This window comes from Lissotriton helveticus, chromosome 4_1 (assembly GCF_964261635.1).
Source record: "Lissotriton helveticus chromosome 4_1, aLisHel1.1, whole genome shotgun sequence".
NCBI classification, from domain to species: domain Eukaryota; kingdom Metazoa; phylum Chordata; class Amphibia; order Caudata; family Salamandridae; genus Lissotriton; species Lissotriton helveticus.
The window spans coordinates 1,924,491,282-1,924,511,199 of record NC_136063.1 but is presented as its reverse complement, the minus strand read 5'-3'; the positions used below and the strand labels follow the sequence as shown (position 1 = coordinate 1,924,511,199).

The 19,918-nt window shown below is 51.2% G+C and overlaps 1 protein-coding gene across 12 annotated transcripts in view; it reads left to right on the top strand.

The window, feature by feature from the left end:
• MAP7D3 (MAP7 domain containing 3) overlaps positions 1-19,918 on the top strand; it is a 1,012,878-nt gene that overhangs the window by 217,610 nt on the left and 775,350 nt on the right. The gene's annotated exons all lie outside the window — the stretch shown is intronic.

Below are 19,918 nucleotides of genomic sequence, written 5' to 3'. Positions count from 1 at the left end.
AACCGTTGGGTCCCAGTGCTTTTCCCGACGCCAGTGCCGCCGTCGCCTCCTTCACCTCCTTCACCTCCTCCACAGTAATTTCAGCCTCTAGCAAGAGCGCTGACTCAGGTGAGAGACAGGGGATCGTCAGATCCTTAATATAGTCGTAAGCCTCCTCTGTCGAGAACCTCGCCTGGGGAGAGTAGATCGCTTCGTAGTGATCAGCCAGTAAATCAGCAATGACGCCGGGGTCCGAGGTCGACCCCCCCGTCAGGCAATGTCAATTGAGCAATGACCCTTCCCGCCCTTTCTTTTTTATCGAGCCAAGCCAGCATCTTTCCTGCTTTATCGCCCAGTTCGTAGACCCTGTGACGAGTGGCCTGAATCGAGGACCTAACCAATTCCCTCTGATATGCCATCCATTCTATTCGGCACAGCCTGACTGCCTGGGCAGCTCCGAGAGAAGGAGCGGCGTCCTGCTTGGAGATAGCCGTTGCAAGGGCCCTCTCCAGGGTGACAAGTTCTTGCTGTTGCGTTCTCTTGTGGGCTGTTACCGACACAATTGCTTGTCCCCGTAACACTGTCTTAAATGCTTCCCACAGGGTACATCGGGAGTCCACTGAGCCTGCATTCTCCTGGAAATAGTGCTCAGCAGTAGCGGTGAGGGCCTTTTTCAATGGGGCGCTCTGTAGATAATTTGCATGAACCGGAAACATACGGCACCTATGCGAACGGTGGTTCGTATATGTGAGTAGTAGCGGGGAGTGGTCGGAGATTCCTCTGGGGCAGATTGTCACTTCTACCACCCCACAAAGCCCCTCCTCTGACATTAAAACGTGGTCAATCCGAGAGAGGCAATTATGGGTCGCCGAGTAATAGGTATAGTGTCTGTCGTAGGGGTGTTTGTAGCGCCAGCAGTCCGTCTGTCCCAAGGCGTCCATCAAACCGGAGAGTCGCCCCCCTCCCCGCGCCGTCCCAGCCTGTGGGTGTCTATCGAGCGCCTGATCTACAACATCATTGAAATCTCCCCCTAAAACCAGTGTCGCTGTCGGTAGGGCCAGTAGGAAGGAAGCTAGGGCGGTGTGAGCCGCAGCATGTAGTCCAGGCGGTATGTAGACAGACACAAAGTTAAAGAGTTGACCCTCCCACTGTACCGTAACTGCTGCAAAGCGGCCTTGAGGATCTATCTTAGTGTGCTGACATAGCAGTGGGTAGTTTTTCCGTATAAGGATCCCAGTCCCCCTTGAGCCGGAGGAAAAGTCCGCATGAGCAATGAATTTATAACCCCATCTATCCATGGCTCTAGAGGCCGTGCCCACTAAATGGGTTTCTTGCAGCATGACAATCGCCGGTTTATAGCGCTTTAAAAACTGCAGCACCAGGCCCCGCTTCACTCTATCGTCCAATCCCCGAACATTCCACGTGAGTGCCGTGAGTGTTGGTGGGCGGGAGGTGCGTGCCGTGTGGGGTTCAGGTGTAACCATTGAGCATGCCGCCATTAAGCTGGATGCGGTATGTGTTCAGGAGGAACTCCCCCAGCGGAGTGTTGCCACCAATGAAAATGTCACCCTCATGCAGAGCATTATATCGTGTGCTGCGCCAGAAAACACTACAATAAAACAAACAAAATAGAACCAAAACAACCAACAACCCCCTCCCACCCCCCTCCCTGCCTCCCTGCTGCACGGGCCTAAACCGCCCGCCTCCCCCAACTTAGCAGAGCGCTTTGTCCCAATCCAACCCATTGTACTTGCTTGTCGGGGTATAAGCTCTGCAATCTGATGGCGGCTCCATGTACCCTCAGCCGCCCATCACCGAGTGGAGCCCAAGATTCACAGTCAGTAAATGGCGCATGATCGCCGGCCCTCACTCCTCCGAATACTCTCTCTCCTCCTGACCTGGTTCTGCAAATAGGTCTTGACTATGGCCCTGCGACGGCACCTGATCCGATTGACGCAGTGTTCCCCCATCTCGCTGACTCCTGCCGTTCCGTCTAGGTGCCTCCACACGTCTCCATCCATCCAGCCAGTCCCGCGCCGCCTCTGGTGTGTCAAAGAACCATGCCTTGTGGTTGTCTACGACTCTCAGTCTTGCCGGGAATAACATGGAATATGGTATTTCCTTGGCCCGCAGGCTTTTTTTTATGTCAATAAAAGTCTTTCGTCGTCGAGCCACCTCAGCTGTATAATCCGGGAAGAACGCTATAGTAGAGTTTAAGATCTTGATAGGGGGGGAGGTCCTGGCAGTTTGAAGTATGGCATCTCTATCTCTGAAATTAAAGAGTCTAGCCAGCACCGGTCGCGGCGCCGCCCCTGGCTTCGGCGTCCCCCCGGGGACTCTATGCGCCCTTTCAACGGAAAAAAAACGGGAGAGCCCCTTCGGCTGCAACTTCGTCGTGATGAGCTCTTCCACGTACAAGTCCATCGTGCGCTTGCCCTCCGATTCCGGTATGCCCAGGATTCGGACGTTGTTTCTTCGCGATCTTCCTTCTTGATCGTCCAGGCGTTCTTGCAGCTTCTTGGCCACCGTTTCCAGTCGTTCAGTGGCTAATTGCAGTTCAGAGTTGTCCTCCACCAGCGATTTAGTGACCACTTCCACCTGCGCCACACGCTCTGTCATTTTGTGGAAATCCGCTCTCAGCAGCCCAACATCGGGAGAAATTGCCCCCACTGTGGCCTGCACACTCGTCAGCATCTTCATTAAATCCTCCAATGTCACTCGTTTGTATCCGGACCACGTTTCCAGGCAGTGCGGGTGTTCAGGGCGCAACCTGTCCCTCTCGGCTCCGAATCACCTATGGAGCCGTGCACGGGTCGCTCGCCAGGCACCTCAATCCCAGGGCAGAGTGGGCGTGTGAGTAGATCGTTCAGGGTGCGAAGCCGCAGCCGGTATGATGCGCCGCCGCCGGAGGAGAATGAATACCACTGGTGTGGGTCGCCGCCGCCAGCGGCCCTTTCCGGTCCAGTCGCCCGGCCCCCGGACACTTCCGGTCGGGCTGCTGAGATGCGGCAGGCCGGTGCTCGCACGCGCGGCAGGGCCCCTTTCCGACCGAAGGATCACCACCGGTCAGCTCCGCTCGATTTCGGTCGGGGATGCGTCAGCCAGCGCCGCTTGACTCCCTCTCTCAGGTGCCGTGTCTGATGGGTCACTATGAACGGATTAACTGTCGGATCAGTGCCAAAGGAGCCGCCTCGGTGACAGAGCACTCGCGCTACGCAGCCATTGCGGTCGGCTCGTAGCCACGCCCCGGAGAAGGACTTTTTGGCAAGAAGGCAGATACAGCCCTCGAAAGGTTTAAAGACAGCAGAGCTACTGCCAGGTCTTTGGGTCTCCAAATTAGAGGTACATCGACCAAAAAGTTCAGAGGATTTGGACGCTCTTCCTTTCGGAACTTTAGACAAGGTCAGCAGCAGCAACAACAGCAGCAGCAGCAGAACACCTTGTACAGGTCATACAGGGGGAAGAAAAGTCGTCGTCTTCGTGGGTGTGAGAAGTTGGTCTGATATATGATGCTCACTAGTTCTAGTGATCACCTTGTATCAGTCCAAACAACTCTTATGGTGATTGGTTGTAAGTCAACCTTATAGACCAGCTATCCTAATGGTAGCGTGGACAAAGCAGTCTTAGGCTAAACTCTTTTGGCATGTGAAGCCAGCTGTTTTACCACATATAACCCCTTGAATACCAGATGAAAGGACACCACACAGGTTGTTATAAAAAATAAACAGTATATTTATTAATAACAAACACCTCTGAACTCTTTATGAGATCAGAGGGCTAAGCACATGACAATCTCTTAGGAAAAATACGATAAGTTGCACAAAATTACAATGGTGCCCTAGGGGCACGACAAACCATATACTAAGTAAATGGTATAAGGAAATCGATAGAAGGAATGGAGCTGTCCAGAGGCTGTAGGATCGCTGGGACTACACTATCCTAACCTTAGGTAAGTAACAGGAGGCCCACGGGACGCATGTGCAGAGTGTGGACTCACACGCGAGATGCGGAACAAAGTCCATGGACAGTACAGTTTACGAAAAAGGTGAGTACGGACAGTCTTTACTATCTAGGACTAAGACGACGGGAAATCTGGACACTAGGAGAGTTAAACTACCCTTGAGCACCGAAATGCTCTTGTTACCTCACCCACGGGCTGCGGGTGCATAGGTGTCAAAGTGTGTCGGGTTTCCGCGTCGAAGTCTATGGAGCCTTGAAGAAAGATGCTGCAGGCAACCAGGAGGAAGATGTCCGGTGCGATCCACGGGTGGATCGAGGAAGAAGAGGACCTGAAAGCAGAGGGGACAGTAATTCCTTCTAAGGTCGTTACACCAAATCCATACAAAAAATCCCTCAAGATGGGAAGAAATCTCATCCACGAACAGCGAAGGCCCTTCCTGTATTATAGATGAACATGATATTTCTCTTTAGTCACTTGATAGTTAGGAGTCCAAACATGGGGCCTTCAGTAGGGAATACTCACAATCATGGACTGAAAATTAGCGGCGAATGATAGAAAGCATGTTGTCATACTGTGAGAAGTTGGCCTGATATATGATGCTCACTAGTTCTAGTGATCAACTTGTATCAGTCCAAACAACCCTTATGGTGATTGGTTGTAAGTCAACCTTATAGACCAGCTATCCTAATGGCAGCATGGACAAAGCAGTCTTAGGCTTAACTCTTTTGGCATGTGAAGCCAGCTGTTTTACCACATATAACCCCTTGAATACCAGATGAAAGGACACCACACAGGTTGTTATGAAAATAAACAATATATTTATTAATAACAAACACCTCTGAACTCTTGATGAGATCAGAGGGCTAAGCACATGACAATCTCTTATGAAAAATACGATAAGTCGCACGATTTGCAATGGTGCCCTAGGGGCACGACAAACCATATACTAAGTAAATGGTATAAGTAGAACGATTTAGGAAATAACGATGCCCAGAGGCTGTAGGATCGCTGGGACTACACTACCCTAACCTTAGGTAAGTAGCAGGAGGCCCACGGGACGCGTGTGCAGAGTGTGAACTCACACGCGAGATGCGGAACAAAGTCAATGGGCAGAACAAATTACGAAAAGGTAAGTTAAAGACAGTTCCTACTAGTTACGACTAAAACGACTAGATATCTGGACACTAGGAGAGTCACTCTACCTATGAGCACCGAAATGCTCTCGTTACCTCACCCACGGGCTGAGGTTGCATAGGTGTGAAAGTGTGTCGGGTTTCCGCGTTGAAGTCAATGGAGCCTTGAAAAAAGATGCTGCAGGCGACCAGGAGGAAGATGTCCGTGTGATCCAAGGGTGGATCGAGGAAGAAGAGGACCTGAAAGCTGAGGGGACAGTGTTCAAAGTCACTAGCCAGTGACCGGTGTGGAACCAGGAGGGAACCAGATGCTGTCGTTGCGATCAGGTGAAGAGTGGACGCTTGTCTCTGCAGCACGTGGACTAGGAGGTGTCTTCGACGACCAGGATGGAGGCACTAGCTGTCCCACGCAGGCTCTCGCTCTCGGCGGTGTCGGATCCGGATTTGGAGTCAACAGGCCTTGGCAAAGGCAACCCACGCGGTGAGCGGAAGCGGCGTCTGGAGTGGACCAGGAGGGTCCAGGGTGCTCCTCTTTTGGAAGGGAGCAAGGGCCAGTCTGGAGCAACCAGACCAGCAGTGTAGATTTCGTGGATCGTCGTCTAGGAGGTCACTAGCCAGCCGGCAAGTGACCAGACAACGCGTCGAGCAGCAATCAAGCAAAAGGGCCCCACGCAGATCTTGTGGATGCTGGAGGGCTGATCTTTGGTGCAGGAGCTGCTCGGGGCTGGGGCTTCTCAATCTTCAAAGCACTTTCTCGAGGATGCCTCAGAAGTCGTGCTGGAAGCGAAGTGCAGTCTCTTCAAGATGGCCGGTCCCAAGTGTCTCGTCGCACCCACGGGTCTCAGCTGTGCTGCAGATGTAGGTAGAGGTCGGAGAGGTCTGGGAGTCCGGGTCTTGTCGGGCTCTGAAGTCTGGATCCGGCAGGAAGGATGACAAAGTGGACCGCTAGGACGCTTGATGGTGCCTGCAGTTGCAGGGTGGACACTCCTTGCCCACAAGGGAGATTCTTTAGTCTTCTGTGGAGCAGAACGTCGAAGTCCAGAGTTTCTTCTTGTAAAGTTGTCAGGATAAATCTAATCTGGAATGGGACCAGCTCCTACCTTTATTCTGCTAAAGGGGGCTGTACTAGTGACTAGGTCCCTCCCCTGGGTGGGACCAGGAAGGGGGGTGGTTACACCCCCTATCCTTTGTCCGGTTTCACGCCAGAGCTGGGGCTGGAGTGCCCCAGCAACTGGTTTGAACCGGTGTATGCACAGGGCACCTTGTGTGCCCCAGGCATGTCTCATTCCTTTCAGGCCTCCCTACCTCAATACACAAAATCCTGATTGGGGTGGTGCTAGCACCTCCCAAGGCAGGAAACCCTTTGTCCAGGCCTCCCTCGCTGGAAGGACTCCCAGCAGCAGGAGGTCAGACTTGTGTCTATGGTGGCAGCATCTATTTTGTGATGCTGAGGCTCGAGTTAACTTTAACCGGGGTTCACAGTTACATACATGTCTTATCCCTCTAGAAGGGTGGAATGCTACCCCCATCGCCAGAATTGGCGAGGGGGTAGTATTCCAATTCGTATGACACCTTACTCGACATGTTTTGATAATGCTCTACCAAAGTTAGCAATAACCGCGAGGATTATAATGCACTTAAGAGTATATGGTATAGCGTTATCATGGAACAGCTATAAGGACTTGGTTCCGCAAGCTGCAGACAGGCTTAGCTCATGCTAGAGCACCTTCTCACATAATTCCAAACACTCTGCCTTCAGGATTGATAAGGCCTGCCATAGGAGTGACTGATAGGAATATATGTGTCCATTTTGGGGTTAGATATAGGTATACTATATCTACAGCAAAGGGTGATTACACCACCTTGCCCCAGCTGTCTTAGCAGCCAGTTGTGTCAGTTTGGATGGCCAGCCAGGGGTGGCATAATACATGCTGCAGCCCCTGGTAGGCCCTGGGTACACCTATGCCCTGGGTACCTAAGGTACACTATACAGGGACTGATAAGGTGACCCAGTATCCAATTAGATCTGTACCTAAGGTACATGGAGTCCATTTTAACAGAGAGCGCAGGAAGCCTGGGGTCCTGACTAGCAGGATCCCAGGCCAACTAAGTCAAAAACCAGCAAAACACTAGGCAAAAAGTTGGGGGTAACCATAGTCGGATATCCACCTTCCTACAGTGGGCGTCAAACCTCTTCCTCCTCCACCTCCTCAGCCACAGAAAAGCAGCCCTAGATCCGCAATTCAGGATCATGTGGGTCCAGTGGGGGGTCGGCTTACCTACTTTCTACGGGATTGGGAATCGGTTACATCAGACCTTTGGGTTCTCAATCTCGTAGAAAATGGGTATGCCCTTCCCTTTTGGGAATTTCCTCCCAATTACCCTCCTTGCCAAGGTTATTGCACGGAGGAACATCTGTTGCTTCTACAGGAGGAAGTACAGACTTTGTTAAGAAAGGGTGCGATAGAGGTGGTCCCAGAGCAGGAATGGGGTCAGGGATGCTACTCCCGGTATTCCTGATCCCCAAGAAGGATGGCAGACTTCGTCCAATCCTGGATCTCAGGATCTTTTTTCTTAAATTTATTTATTTATTTATTTTTTTACTTTTAGTATTAAATCTTTTTTATTGAGCAGCAAAGGAAAACATTGCATCGAGTACAGCCACCCGCACCTGCATAAGCACAAGGCGGTCAAGGACAACTCAAAAGCGTAAACACAGCCAAGAGATGTTCCAACTGTGAGCGTTAACACAGCAAGCCGCCTACAACCCATCCGGGCCGGCCGAGTCATAAAGGCAGAAATGTAGGTGCATGTTGTAATGATAATGAAACATGAATAACAAAGGAAAAAAGGAAGAAGGAAAAACAAACCCCTGCCCCCCCCCCCTCCTCCCACAACCATCCCCCTCCTTGTCCACAGAGCATAGATATAGACTATAAGGGATCACCTCCCTAATAGGTTCCATCGGTTGCAGAACCACCCGGAGTCTTGCGCTTGCGTGGCTGCGCCTTAGGTTCAGCAAGCGGGGTGTCGCAAGGCGTAGCAGTCGCAGGTAGCGAGGACAGCTCAGTTCTCGGAATTCTCCTGTCAGCAGGGTCAAGAACGACCGCCAAAGTGCTGCAAATTCTTCCCCCCTCCCTGCCTTTGCCAGTGATAGTTTCTCCATCCCCAGGATCGCCCATAGCCTGTGTAGCCAGCCTATTTTTAAGGGAGGTTGGATGGCTCTCCAATGCGCTACTATATTTTGCATAGCTGCCCCCAGTGCAATCGCAATAAGCCTCCCTCTCCTGGATCGTAAGGGGTACATCAAAGCATTAGGAAGGCCCAGCAGGACATAAGCAGGGAACCTGGGTAGTTGGGTATCTAGGTGTGCGTCTATCAAGTCTAGGATTCAGTTCCAATATGGCTGTAGGCGATCACAGCTCCAAAGTAGGTGTTCCAGTGTTCCAAGCCTCCCACATCCTCTCCAACAGCGGTCGCTAACTCGGGGGTCCCATTGATGTAGTCGTTCGGGTGTGTGGTACCAGTAGGTGGTTACTTTGGTCATGGTTTCGGTAAGACCCGTATGGTAGGCAGAATGCCTGGCTCTGTAGTAAACCCCCTGCCATTCCTTGCGTGTGAGTTGTCTCCCCAAGTCCCTCTCCCATCTGGCCCTCCCTGCGTTGTAAGTGTATATGTTGGTGAGGAGCAGGTGCTGATACAGATCTGATATCAGTTTTTTATCGGAGGTGCGTGTCAATAGCCACTTCTCGTACGGGGTGAGGAAGCGCTGTGCACCGGGTCTGACCGATGGCTGTAAAGCCCAATGGCGGACCTGCAGGTAAGGCAAGCGATCCGTTTCCGGTATGCCATAGTCCTCTTTCACCTTCTGAAAGGGAAGGATGCCGTTAAGATCAAACATATGTCCCAAATTCCTACAAGGCGTGGTCCTCCACGTCACGAATGCCCGGGGGTCAAGGCCAGGAGAGAAGTCAGGGTTGTCGAAGATCGGCGTCATCGGTGAGGGGAAGGAAGTGAGCTCCCGCTTAACAGCCACCTTATCCCATATATCCAGGACGGTGCTTGTGATAAGTGATGCGTAGAGGTTGGGAGGTCTATGGCAGCGTGGCAAGAACGGGACACCCTGGAGCGGACGACCCGCCACTGCCTGGTCCTGAAAGAGCCAGTGTTTGCCGGATTCCAGTTGGTGCCATTTTACCAGAGTGCGCAGCTGAGTCGCCTGAAAGTATAGAGTGAGGTCGAGCACTCCTACTCCGCCATGTTCGGGGGGGGGGGGTATAGCGATCGTATGCTTAAACCGCGGCATGCGACCGTTCCAGACAAAGCGCGCCAGATCTGATTGCGTCCTCTGGAGCCATCCCGCCGGAGGGCGCAGAGGGAGGGTCTGAAATACATAAGTGATCTGCGGCAGCAAGGTCATCTTGGCGGCCGCTACACGCCCCAGCCAGGATAGTGTGAGTTGTTTCCATCTTCTGAGGTCGTCGCGAAGGCGGGAGCTGAGTCTAGCATAGTTAGCATCCGCGGTGGCTCGCACCGTTGGGGCCAGCAAGACCCCCAGGTAGGGGATGGTAGACGCTGACCACTGCAGGTCAAACTCAGCTTTGGCGTCTGCCAGCACCTCTGGCGACAGTGATACGTTCAGGGTCTCAGACTTTGCTACGTTAATCTTAAAGCCTGATGCCAGCGCAAAGGTGTGGAGCTCAATAAAGAGCGCCCGGAGAGATTGCATCGGGTTGGTCAGGGAAAGTAAGATGTCGTCAGCGTACAGACTGATCGTGTGTGTGTCCCTGCCGAACGGGATGCCTGTGATGAGGTTATGTTGCCTAATACGTTGCGACAACGGCACCATATAGAGCGCGAATAGGAGGGGAGAGAGCGGGCACCCCTGTCTGGTCCCCCTGCTGATCGGGAACCGAGGGGAGGGGAGGTGTGGCTGTTAACCCGGACCACGGCGTTGGGTTGGCGGTAGCAATTAAATATACGATTGCGAAGGGTTTCTCCTACTCCGAACCGCTGTAACACCAGGTCCAGATAGGGCCAATGCACCCTATCGAATGCCTTCTCTGCATCGATAGTGAGGAGCATGCAGTTCGGACTCGTCCGCGACCCAGCCTCGATAAGATGGAGGACTCGCCTGGTGTTGTCGCTGGTCTGCCGTTGCGGAATGAAGCCCGCTTGATCGGGCTCCACCAGTTGCTGCATGTATGGTGCTAGTCGCCCTGCAAGAATGCCGGTGTAAAGCTTCGGGTCGACGTTCAACAGGGAAATTGGCCTGTATGAGCTACATCGGGTAGGGTCCAGTCCGGGCTTGGAAATTACCGAGATTGCCGCCTCCAGCAGATCCGGGGGGATGGCACTGGGCTGATCGAAGGTGTTGAAAAGGTCTCTCAGCAGTGGGGCCACTTGTGGGCAAAAGGTCTTATAAAAGGCCGCTGTGTAGCCGTCCGGACCTGGTGACTTCCCCAGCTTGAGGCGGGAAATCGCCGAGATTACCTCCTCAAGGCCAATGGGCCGATCGAGCAATGTTGTCTGCGCCTCATTCAGGGACGGGAGGGCGGCACCCTGCAGGTAGTCTTGGCCATTCTGCAGGTCGAGGTGGTCTGCCGTGTAGAGTTTAGCATAGTAGTCTCCAAAGGTTGCGGCGATAGCTGCGTCCTCCGTGATGGGGGCACCGTGGCTAGGCTGGAGGGTTCGGATATGTTGCCTCTGAGGCTGCTCCCGCAAGCGGCTCGCCAGCAGTTTCCCGCAGCGATCTCCCCCGGTATAGTATGCATGTCTTAGGCGCATGGCGGCATATTCCGCCACATCCTGGTCTAGGGCTGCCAACATTTTCCGCTCCGTGCACAGCTGATGCCACGCCCGTGCCGCCCCCGTGCGTTGGTGCATCTGCTCCAGTTCCGCCACTCGCTGAGTGAGTCCAGCCCTCTTCTGCGCGCGTTCTCTATTATTAGCCGTGGCTATAGAGATAAATTCCCCGCGGAGGACCGCTTTGAGAGCCGGCCACTGTGTGGCTTTGGAAGTATCATCGTTAGCGTTGTGGGCGAGGAACTGAGCAAGCGCTGTCTTGATCCGTTCTAGCGTGGTCGGATTCTGCAAGAGGCCATCCCGCAGCCGCCAGTGCCGCTGTGGGCTAGGCGTGGCCGAGAGAAGAAAGGACGCCACCACCGGTGAGTGAATGGACAGAGAGGCCGGGAGGATCTCTACGTCTTGTGCCTGAAGCACCAGTTGGGAGGAGCACAGAAGGTAATCAAGTCGCGCATATGTTTTGTGGGCCGCGGAATAATAAGTGTATGCCGTTGCCCGTGGGTGCGAGTGTCTCCACAGAACGAGGTCCAGATCTGAGAGGTGGGTGTGCCCTGCCGCTGACAGTGCCCCTACTTGACCGGACCGCTGGCCATATCGGTCCGCCGTGTTGTGAAACACAAGGTTAAGATCACCCCGAGCAGTAAGTGTGGATGCGTGTTGGCTGTGGCCGCCTCCAGGGCAGTATGCAAAAAGTTCTCCTGACCTTCGTTGGGTGCATATACGGTACCCACTAACAATGTCTGACCCGCCACTTGGAAGCGGTGGACCAGTAACCTACCCTTGAGTTTAGCCTCTTTCTGCAGGACCCTCCCCCCAAAGGATTTGGCCACTAGGCCAAAAAGGATACACTGTGGAACAATACAACTTCGCAGCTTGGTTCTTACAGTTCTCAATCCTCGTATCTTTTGAAAGATCTATAAAAGATTTGTGTCACCTGGAATGGTGAGTGATGGGAATCCATAAAATTTTTGTATATTCCACTAGAGTCTTGGATTTAGAGTATTTGTGTTCCTGATCGTTAGACTTCGGGATATTTGTTGTGTTTTTGAACGTTTAATTACATGTGTCTTGTAACAATGCTGGTGCTTTAAGGCCATCCCAAGCCCCAGTACAGTCATACATGTATAAACCATGAGTGGCCAAGAAATATCACAGCAATTCATTTTCACAACTCATGGATTGGCATTTGACACCAGCACATCAAATGCCCCCAAAGTATTTTTTATTTGATGCACCAGCACCTGTTCCCAGAGTGCTCCACCTGTGAGCCATGATGCAAGATTAGCAGAGTCCCTTCCGTGACCTGTGGGTAGAAAGTAGATTGCAGAGGCACAGTCCTGTTTGCAGAGAGAGGGGACCATGTGTGGCAATGGCCTCCACATGAGGCGTTTCTCACAGGCTCCCAGGCTCCCCTGCCCCAATCTAGAAGCTGGTCTCATGCTTGTAATACTGTTACCTAGCATGAGAGAAACCCAAGTATTGGGTTGAGCGGGCTGGTTTTATGCTCCCAGAGGGACTAGGAGACTGTGTCTGCTGTATTTCCATGCCCTAGCCATGATGGTTTAGCCATCCTAAGACAGCCGTTCAAACCGTCATGCGCACTTGCAGTGTGCCACCACTCCTCTTCTGTGCTGCTCTCAGAGGATGGCTTCACCCTCAAGACTCTGCTCCGGCATTACAAATAAAGTGATAACAAAACTGTTTTATTAACATTTTATTTTACATGTTTTTACGTGCTGGTAGAGGCAGTCTGCCATAACGAAGGAGCCGCGCTGTACAGGGGTGGTCTTCCTGCTCGTTATGTATTTCTGTATCCAACTTGTAGTCTTATTTACCGAGGGTGTCCTGGGCTTCATTTGGCTCCCCCTGCAGTCCGTTAGTTTTCCCACACCTCTGCAGTATGTGGGGCCTACCTGTCGATGTCTTCTATATTCCGTTCCAGTTTCGTGACTGTGTCCCAGCGATTGCGCACCCATATGTCATCAACCTATGTGTTTACCTTTAAGCCTTCCCAGAGCACCCCAGTCAATTCCACTGTACCTGTGTTGTACCGCCTCCCTTGGCACCTGATTGAGTAACGCTTGTGGTTGCGGGTGTCACTGTTGCACAGGTGCCACATGGACTCGATCCACCAACTCTGCCCAGAGTGGAGCAAACTCCGATAGCTTTCGTCCAAGTTTTGGTTCACCCCGAATTGCAGAATTTGTTCTGGGAGAATAAACGTGCAGTCTATCCTAAAGAATATCTCATGCGGAGAGAATAGAAAGAGTAACCCTTCGTAGTGCCATGCTGTGTCCTCCACGGTTGCAAAAGGTGGAGTGTATCCATGATCTCTAACAGAGCCCTGGAGGATCTGCCAAGTAGTTTAGCGTTGGGCCTGGAACTAAGTGTCTGTCCAGAGCACAATTGTAGCCGTTGCTCCAGAGTATTTCGTCATGAGCAAATAGTGTCAGAAGGTGCACCACTGTCTCGAAGAAATCATGTGTATCGAAATTTGGAGCATATGTGTGTAGAAGCACTGTAGGTCTGCCTCCTATCTCACCCACTACATCTACATACCGGTCATCCAGTGCCTTCAGTTCAGCAGTTACTTTAAGGGGGACGCTAGCATCCACCCACAACCGCACCCTGTGTGCCAAGGAAGTGAAACTAGAGTACCATAGTCCACCCGCCCACTTGATGTGTATTTTCATGTGGTAGAAGGCGTATCTCTTGAAGCATTACTATCTTTACCTCCTGATCTTTCTTCACATAAGACCAAATGATCTGCCGCTTTATAGGGGGTCTGTATCAGTTTGTCGTTTCAGGATAGCGCTATCACCCCCATGTGTGTAGTGTATCAACCTCTCATGCACCCAGGCATGTTTGTGCCAACCTGGCTTTGCGGTGCATGTGATCTAAGCCTCTCTGGTTGTCAAACAAAAACCCCCTTGAAAAACGAACTACTTTTTTTTTTAAACATATTTTATTGAATTTTTCAGTTACACATTCTATAGTACAATTGTAACAATCGTTTAGCATTTACTCAGTTATAGTAACGTGGTACATCCCAAGATCTTCAGTTTGTATATGCGTACACATGAATAGTCAGCCTTACATTGCGCATTACATATTCGTCATATCAGGTAATTCCAGCAACATATTATAATGTAATATTTATAAGAAAAACATAAAACAAATTCCCAACTACCCCCCTCCCCGAGGTTACGGTCTTTGTCCTTCCAATACCCATACTACCGGTATATCTAGTGGGCAGGTATTACCCTAGAAGTATCTAGGCCACACAGCTAGCCTCGTTTTATGCCACATCTAGTCGATACCAAACACAGCGATCAAGTCTTTATTATTCGCAATATCTCGGTCCTAAGTCATCAAATCCAAGTCATGCATACGCATTCCTTCCAACATAACCTCCTACGCGAGGGATATCGGGGTCTTCCGCAAGCCTCTAGTTTCTTCCCTGCGCAGCGCTGCACCTTCTGCTCCGCCCCAGCGTAATAATTCTGCATGCCATACATGAACTTCAGGGGATTTGCGAGATTTCCACCTCATAGTTATATTTCTAACAGCCAATAAAAATGCAAGGTTTACAAATAGATATTGCACTTTGTGGGTGGTGGTCCGAGTATGAAGCCCCAGGATGCACTCCCCCAGTATATCAGTAATGGTAATTTTCGTGGCCGATTCTGTCATTTGTCGTACCGTATCCCAGTACCTGCGCCGTCGTGGGCATTCCCATATCATGTGTATAAAACCTGCCCCCTCCAAAAGACACCTTGGGCAACAGTGCTGTGTTTGGGGGAACATCCTATCTAGTCTGTTCGGGGTTAAATATGCACGGTGTAACACCATCGTTTGGATAAATTTGAATTTGGCGTTGCGAGGGATTTTCCTGGGGTGTTATAGCACTATTGTCCATTCCCTCTCAGTCAGTTCCTTCCCTACATCCACTTCCCATTGTGCCTTCAACGTTTGCAGGGAAACCCTCGTATGTGCACAGATCCCAGTGTATACCCATTTTATAAAATGACGTCCACCCCCCCTTTATAATATACCATCTTGATCAGTTCATTCTCGGGGGGGCTGTCCTCTGAGGAGCCCAATGCTTCCTAATAAACCTAAGCAATGCCGAGTGTGTTAAAAACATATACGTCGGAGTGCCTGTTTGATGTATGAATGTGCCGTGGTCCATCAGTGTATCTTCCCCAAACAAATCCGCTACCGTACTGATCCCCACATCTAACCAGGGCACCAGCTTACGTTTTGATAGCCTACCACTCGCCAACGGAATCCCCAGCAATTTTATATTCCCTGCATATCTGTACGTCGTGTGTGTGTATTGCAGGACTGCTCTCCAGCACCGTAGCGCCGTCTGCAGTAACAGGGGAAGCTCCCCTGGGATTCTACTATCCGACAGCAACAAGGCGTGTAATGTTCCGTTTTCCAACTTTGCTACGGTACAGTCAATTTCTTGAAGGTTACGGCCTGCTGTCCAATAGGACAGCCATTGCAGTTGACAGGCATAGTAATAAGCATGAAAATCTGGTACTCCCAGGCCACCCGCCGCAGTCCCAACTTGCAGTTTTTTAAGGCTAATGCGTCATCTACCCTTTCCCCAAATGAGATCTGTAAGCAGAGTATTGAGTAAATTGAAGGTGTGTTGTGACACTACCAAAGGCAGATTCGTAAACTAATATTCGAAAAACTAATTACTTGTCGTACCCCTCGTCCCTTGTGGCTGGCCTCAGCTCATAATGTAACCTCAACCACCCTAACTGCAGTCAACCTTCTCTTTCTTGGTGCAATGCCACCGCGGTCACAGTGTGGGGTTGCCCCGGTAGTCTTGCCCCTAAGTCTCACAAGCACGTTGGAGACCAGTAGCATACTTGCATGCCTCTCTGATCACAACCGACTTACACAACATTCTCAGTCCCTCTGTAAAGCATCAGTGAAGCCCCCCACCTCCCCGGCAATCATAACCTCATGCGATTAGTTGCGTGGCTCCCCTCAGATCTCCAGTCAGTGATTTTCTATGAACTGCAGAGAGTCCTCTGTGTTATCAAAGAAGTGTCTCTACACCTGGATATCCACTTGGGGACATGCCAGCGACAGCAGTGTGTAATCCAGACCTTGGTCCCTTAGATTCCACTTAACTTCCATGAATGACCTCCTTTTCTGTTGGGTGGCTACACTGTAGCTTGGGTAGAAAGAAATCCTGTTCCCATTATACTTCAAGCTACCCTGCTGTTGCATCGCTGTCGGTATGCCCACCATGTCTTTGCATCATAGCATCCAAGCTATTCGCATTCGTGCTGGGCCCCTGGTTTGGTTCTGCTGCTTGGTGGTCTGGAGCACTGTCCACCTGCAGCTTCCCCTCGTGCCTTAGCCCAGGCAAAACCGTGGAGAGCCACGATTCGAGGAACTGTCCCACTGGGGTTGTTCTCCGTCCCCTCAGGTAGGCTAAATATGCGGACATTGTTGCATCTCTACCTGTTTGGCATTCTGCGACTGTAGTTGCCTTAACTTGGTCTGCCAGTTGACTATTGTTTTCCCCCAGCTCCTCTTCCGTGCCATCATCTCTAGGATCCAAATCTTTTACATGGTCCCTTATCTTGTCCATGTTGTGGCTTAGTGGCGCCACTGTGAAGGCCACCCTGTTAATTTTGTCTGTGATGGCCTTTTTGCCTTCCAGAATTAGATCTCTGATTTCCTGGTTTGACATATTGGGGCAGTGCCTGTGCCATTCTAGCTATTCCCTCCTCAATTGGGTGGTGGAATTTAGAGGCCGTGCACAGGCCCGATAGGGATTTGATAGCACTTGCATCTGATACTGAACCACCAATGAGTTCAGGATACCGAGAACAAGTGGGAACGTTATGTAGCTTGCCGGTTGATGCGACAAGAGGAAGAATCCCCAGGGCTACCTCTGCGATAGACATTAAGACCGACCCCAAAAGTTCTATGTGTTGGGCTGTATAATTATATGTGATCCATGGGTGAATCAGTTCTGGGCAGGTGATCTCATCCAAGTGTGAATCTCCTTATTTTTCGCTGTAGAGCTCTCGGGTTGAAGGCAGTTCATGTCAGCCCCATTGCAGTTCAGGCAGCCCAGCCAGAAAGTGAGCAAGTGGGGAATGATTAGGCCCCTGCTCTCAATCCTCTTTCGTGTTCATGGGGGGTGATGATCCCACTATTCCAGTCTTGCAAAGGGTGCAGGGGTTAATCAATTAATCAGTGAATTTATAAAGCGCAACTACTCACTCGAGGGTCTCAAGGTGCTGAGGGGGTGTCTGCAGTTCAGCCGAAGAGCCAGGTCTTGAGGGAAGGGGCCCTATTCACTGTCCCGGGTGTTTCTGTGGTCAATAGATCCTCAGCGTGCTGTCTGAATTAATTGCAGGCGCCCCAGGGCCGTTAGGCCTCAAGATCAGCCGCCGGTGTGTCATACGACCCTGTCCTCACTCCGATTGGAAGAATCGCTGGTGCTGGATTGCGCTGAAAGTGGGAGGGTGGGGGCAGGGGCACTACAGGCCCCCTGTGGGTATAGTTTGTAGCGGGGCGAGGGTAGTAATACCTTCTCATTCTGCTTCTGCAGGAAGTGGTTCCTAATCCAAGGCTTTTTCTCTTGAAGCTTCTACTCCTCCTCCAGGCCTCATAATTCCACCAGCATTTTTTTGTTACTAGTTACACTAACAAAGCTCGGGCCTGGTTTACACATCCATTTACATTTGGCGGCAGTGACTGCATACTTGCAGAGCAGAGAACATGCTACTCTCTTCAAAGTCCCTTATATCTAATCATTCATGGAAGGGTTTTCACTCCCAGGAAACCCCCGGTCCCTTCTTGGAAAGTCAACGTGGTCCTCACTATTCTCATGGTAGCCCCTTCATTCTTAACCACTTCAATTTTTAGTTTGGAAAGTTGTGTTTCTAGGTATCATCACTTCCCTTATGCGTGTGAGCGAGATTCAAGCTCTCGCGCTGGATGAGCCCTTTTTCAAGGTTCATGCTGAAAGGGTAGTCATTGGAACTAAAGCAAAGTTCTCATTCAGGAGATACTCATCAATAGTCATAATCATAATCTATGACTAATCCCTGCCCATGTGCAGGATCCCGAAGCATATAGAAAATATATATATATATATATCTGTGCAGCCTAAGATATTTCCACAATGGCCAAAATGCTGAAATTACATAGGTTTGTATAGTTGCACCTATACTCTCCCAACCCCTAAGGAAGAAAGAGAGCAGCAAACATGTGTCATACAACAATGCTTTATTGCCATAGAGAAACCTGTAATTGCAGGCATTTGCCAGAAGGCTGCAGTAGAGTATCAAGAAAACAAAGAAAATTGACACCTTGCCTTTAAGGCATTAGAGTGGGGGTACCGTGCCTTTAAGACCTGTAGGCAACCCCCTGCTCCCATGATGCACCACAGGTGGCCGTTAGGTCAGTTCTTTTTTCCGGCTCCTGAGAGGATCCAGGAGCTTGAGCTCTTCGGTTTTTTGACTAAAATTGATTTTGTAGAGGTTTTTTCAGAAAATTAGACGTTTTCTGGTTTCTAAAGGCTTCTGCTGCTTCAATTTTTTCCAGTCAGAATGCCAACTTTATTCAGAAAACATCCCTCCTATGACAAGAAAATGGCACTGGCAGATCCACACTCTGTGTGCCTTGTGTGTCTTCCAAACCGGCGGAGGGGAGGGCCCGCAGTCTGTCGCCTCGCCTTCCGCAAGGTGCTGTGTCAGGTGGCCGCAGTAGTCCGGACTCGGATAACTCCACTCTCGACGTCGAGAGTCTCCGCAGCTTGCAAATAAGTCGGCGTCGAGGCACCACACTTCGGGCTCGAAGGCTGTGGGTGCTGAGAGACCTAAGTCTCCGTCGAGGCTTCCGTCGACGTTGAGACACTCTCCGCCACCCTCGAGGGGGTCAGCGTCGAGAGTAACGACGGCTAACATCTCGCCAACGGTGGGCGTGCCGCCGTCGAGAGGATCGTCGATGTCACACCACTCGACATCAAGAAGATCGACGCGACATGAAGGCATGGAGGTTCGCTGTCGACACGATGCTGTGAAAGATCGCCGTCGACTCCACGCCATGGCAGATCAACGTCGAGGTCTCCAAGTGGACGCCGAGGGTCGAGGTCACCTAGGCCAAGATCACCTCCCAGACCAAGATCACCTTCCAGAACAAGATCGTCTTCTACACGTCGGTCTAGGTCCAGGGGTCGTCACAGCTGTCATCACGACAGACCTCATAAGAGGAGGCGCACAAGATCACCTACATGGCCTTCCTCTACAAGATCTACGGTCCGGGATTACTCTCCGACCTTCTCCTCAACACCTTCATCACGGGTGTCGCCCATAGATGACATCTCGATCTTCACAGATGTTCTGGGTAGGGGTGCAAAGAAACTCAACTTCACTTTGCATACCGCAGTGGTTCCCACGTCTGTTATCTTTGACACCCTGCATCACCGTACAGCTCCTAGACCGCTGCTACCACTGGTGCCTGGATTCTTGGAACCGGCTATGGCCACCTTCCTCACCCCTGCGACGGTGGGTTCCGTGCCATCCATGATTGCCAGAAAATACAAGGCTCCAGCAGAGGACCCCTTGTTTCTCAGGGCGGAGCCACCAGCGGACTCCTTCATTGTGGCTGCAGCCATGAAGTCCCACTCCGTTTCTACATCATCTTCTGTGCCTCCTGAGAAGGATAGCAAACAGATGGGCTTATACGGAAGGAAGATGTGCAACACTTCAGCGTCCTCAATGAAGGTGCCGAGTGCCTCTGCCATTCTCGGGAGATATGACAGATCTCTTTGGGACTCCCTCACACGTTTCACTGAGAAGCTCCCCAAAGAAGACCGGCAGGATTTCACTGAAAATCTACAGGAAGGAGGGCTAGTAGCCAATCGGGTAATAAGTGCTGCAGCGGACGCTTCAGATCTCGCCGTTCATGGCCACTTTCATGGAATCTGTTCACGACGCTCGGCCTGGCTGCTCCTCACAGGCCTCAAGCCTGATGCCCAGAAGACAATTCTGAA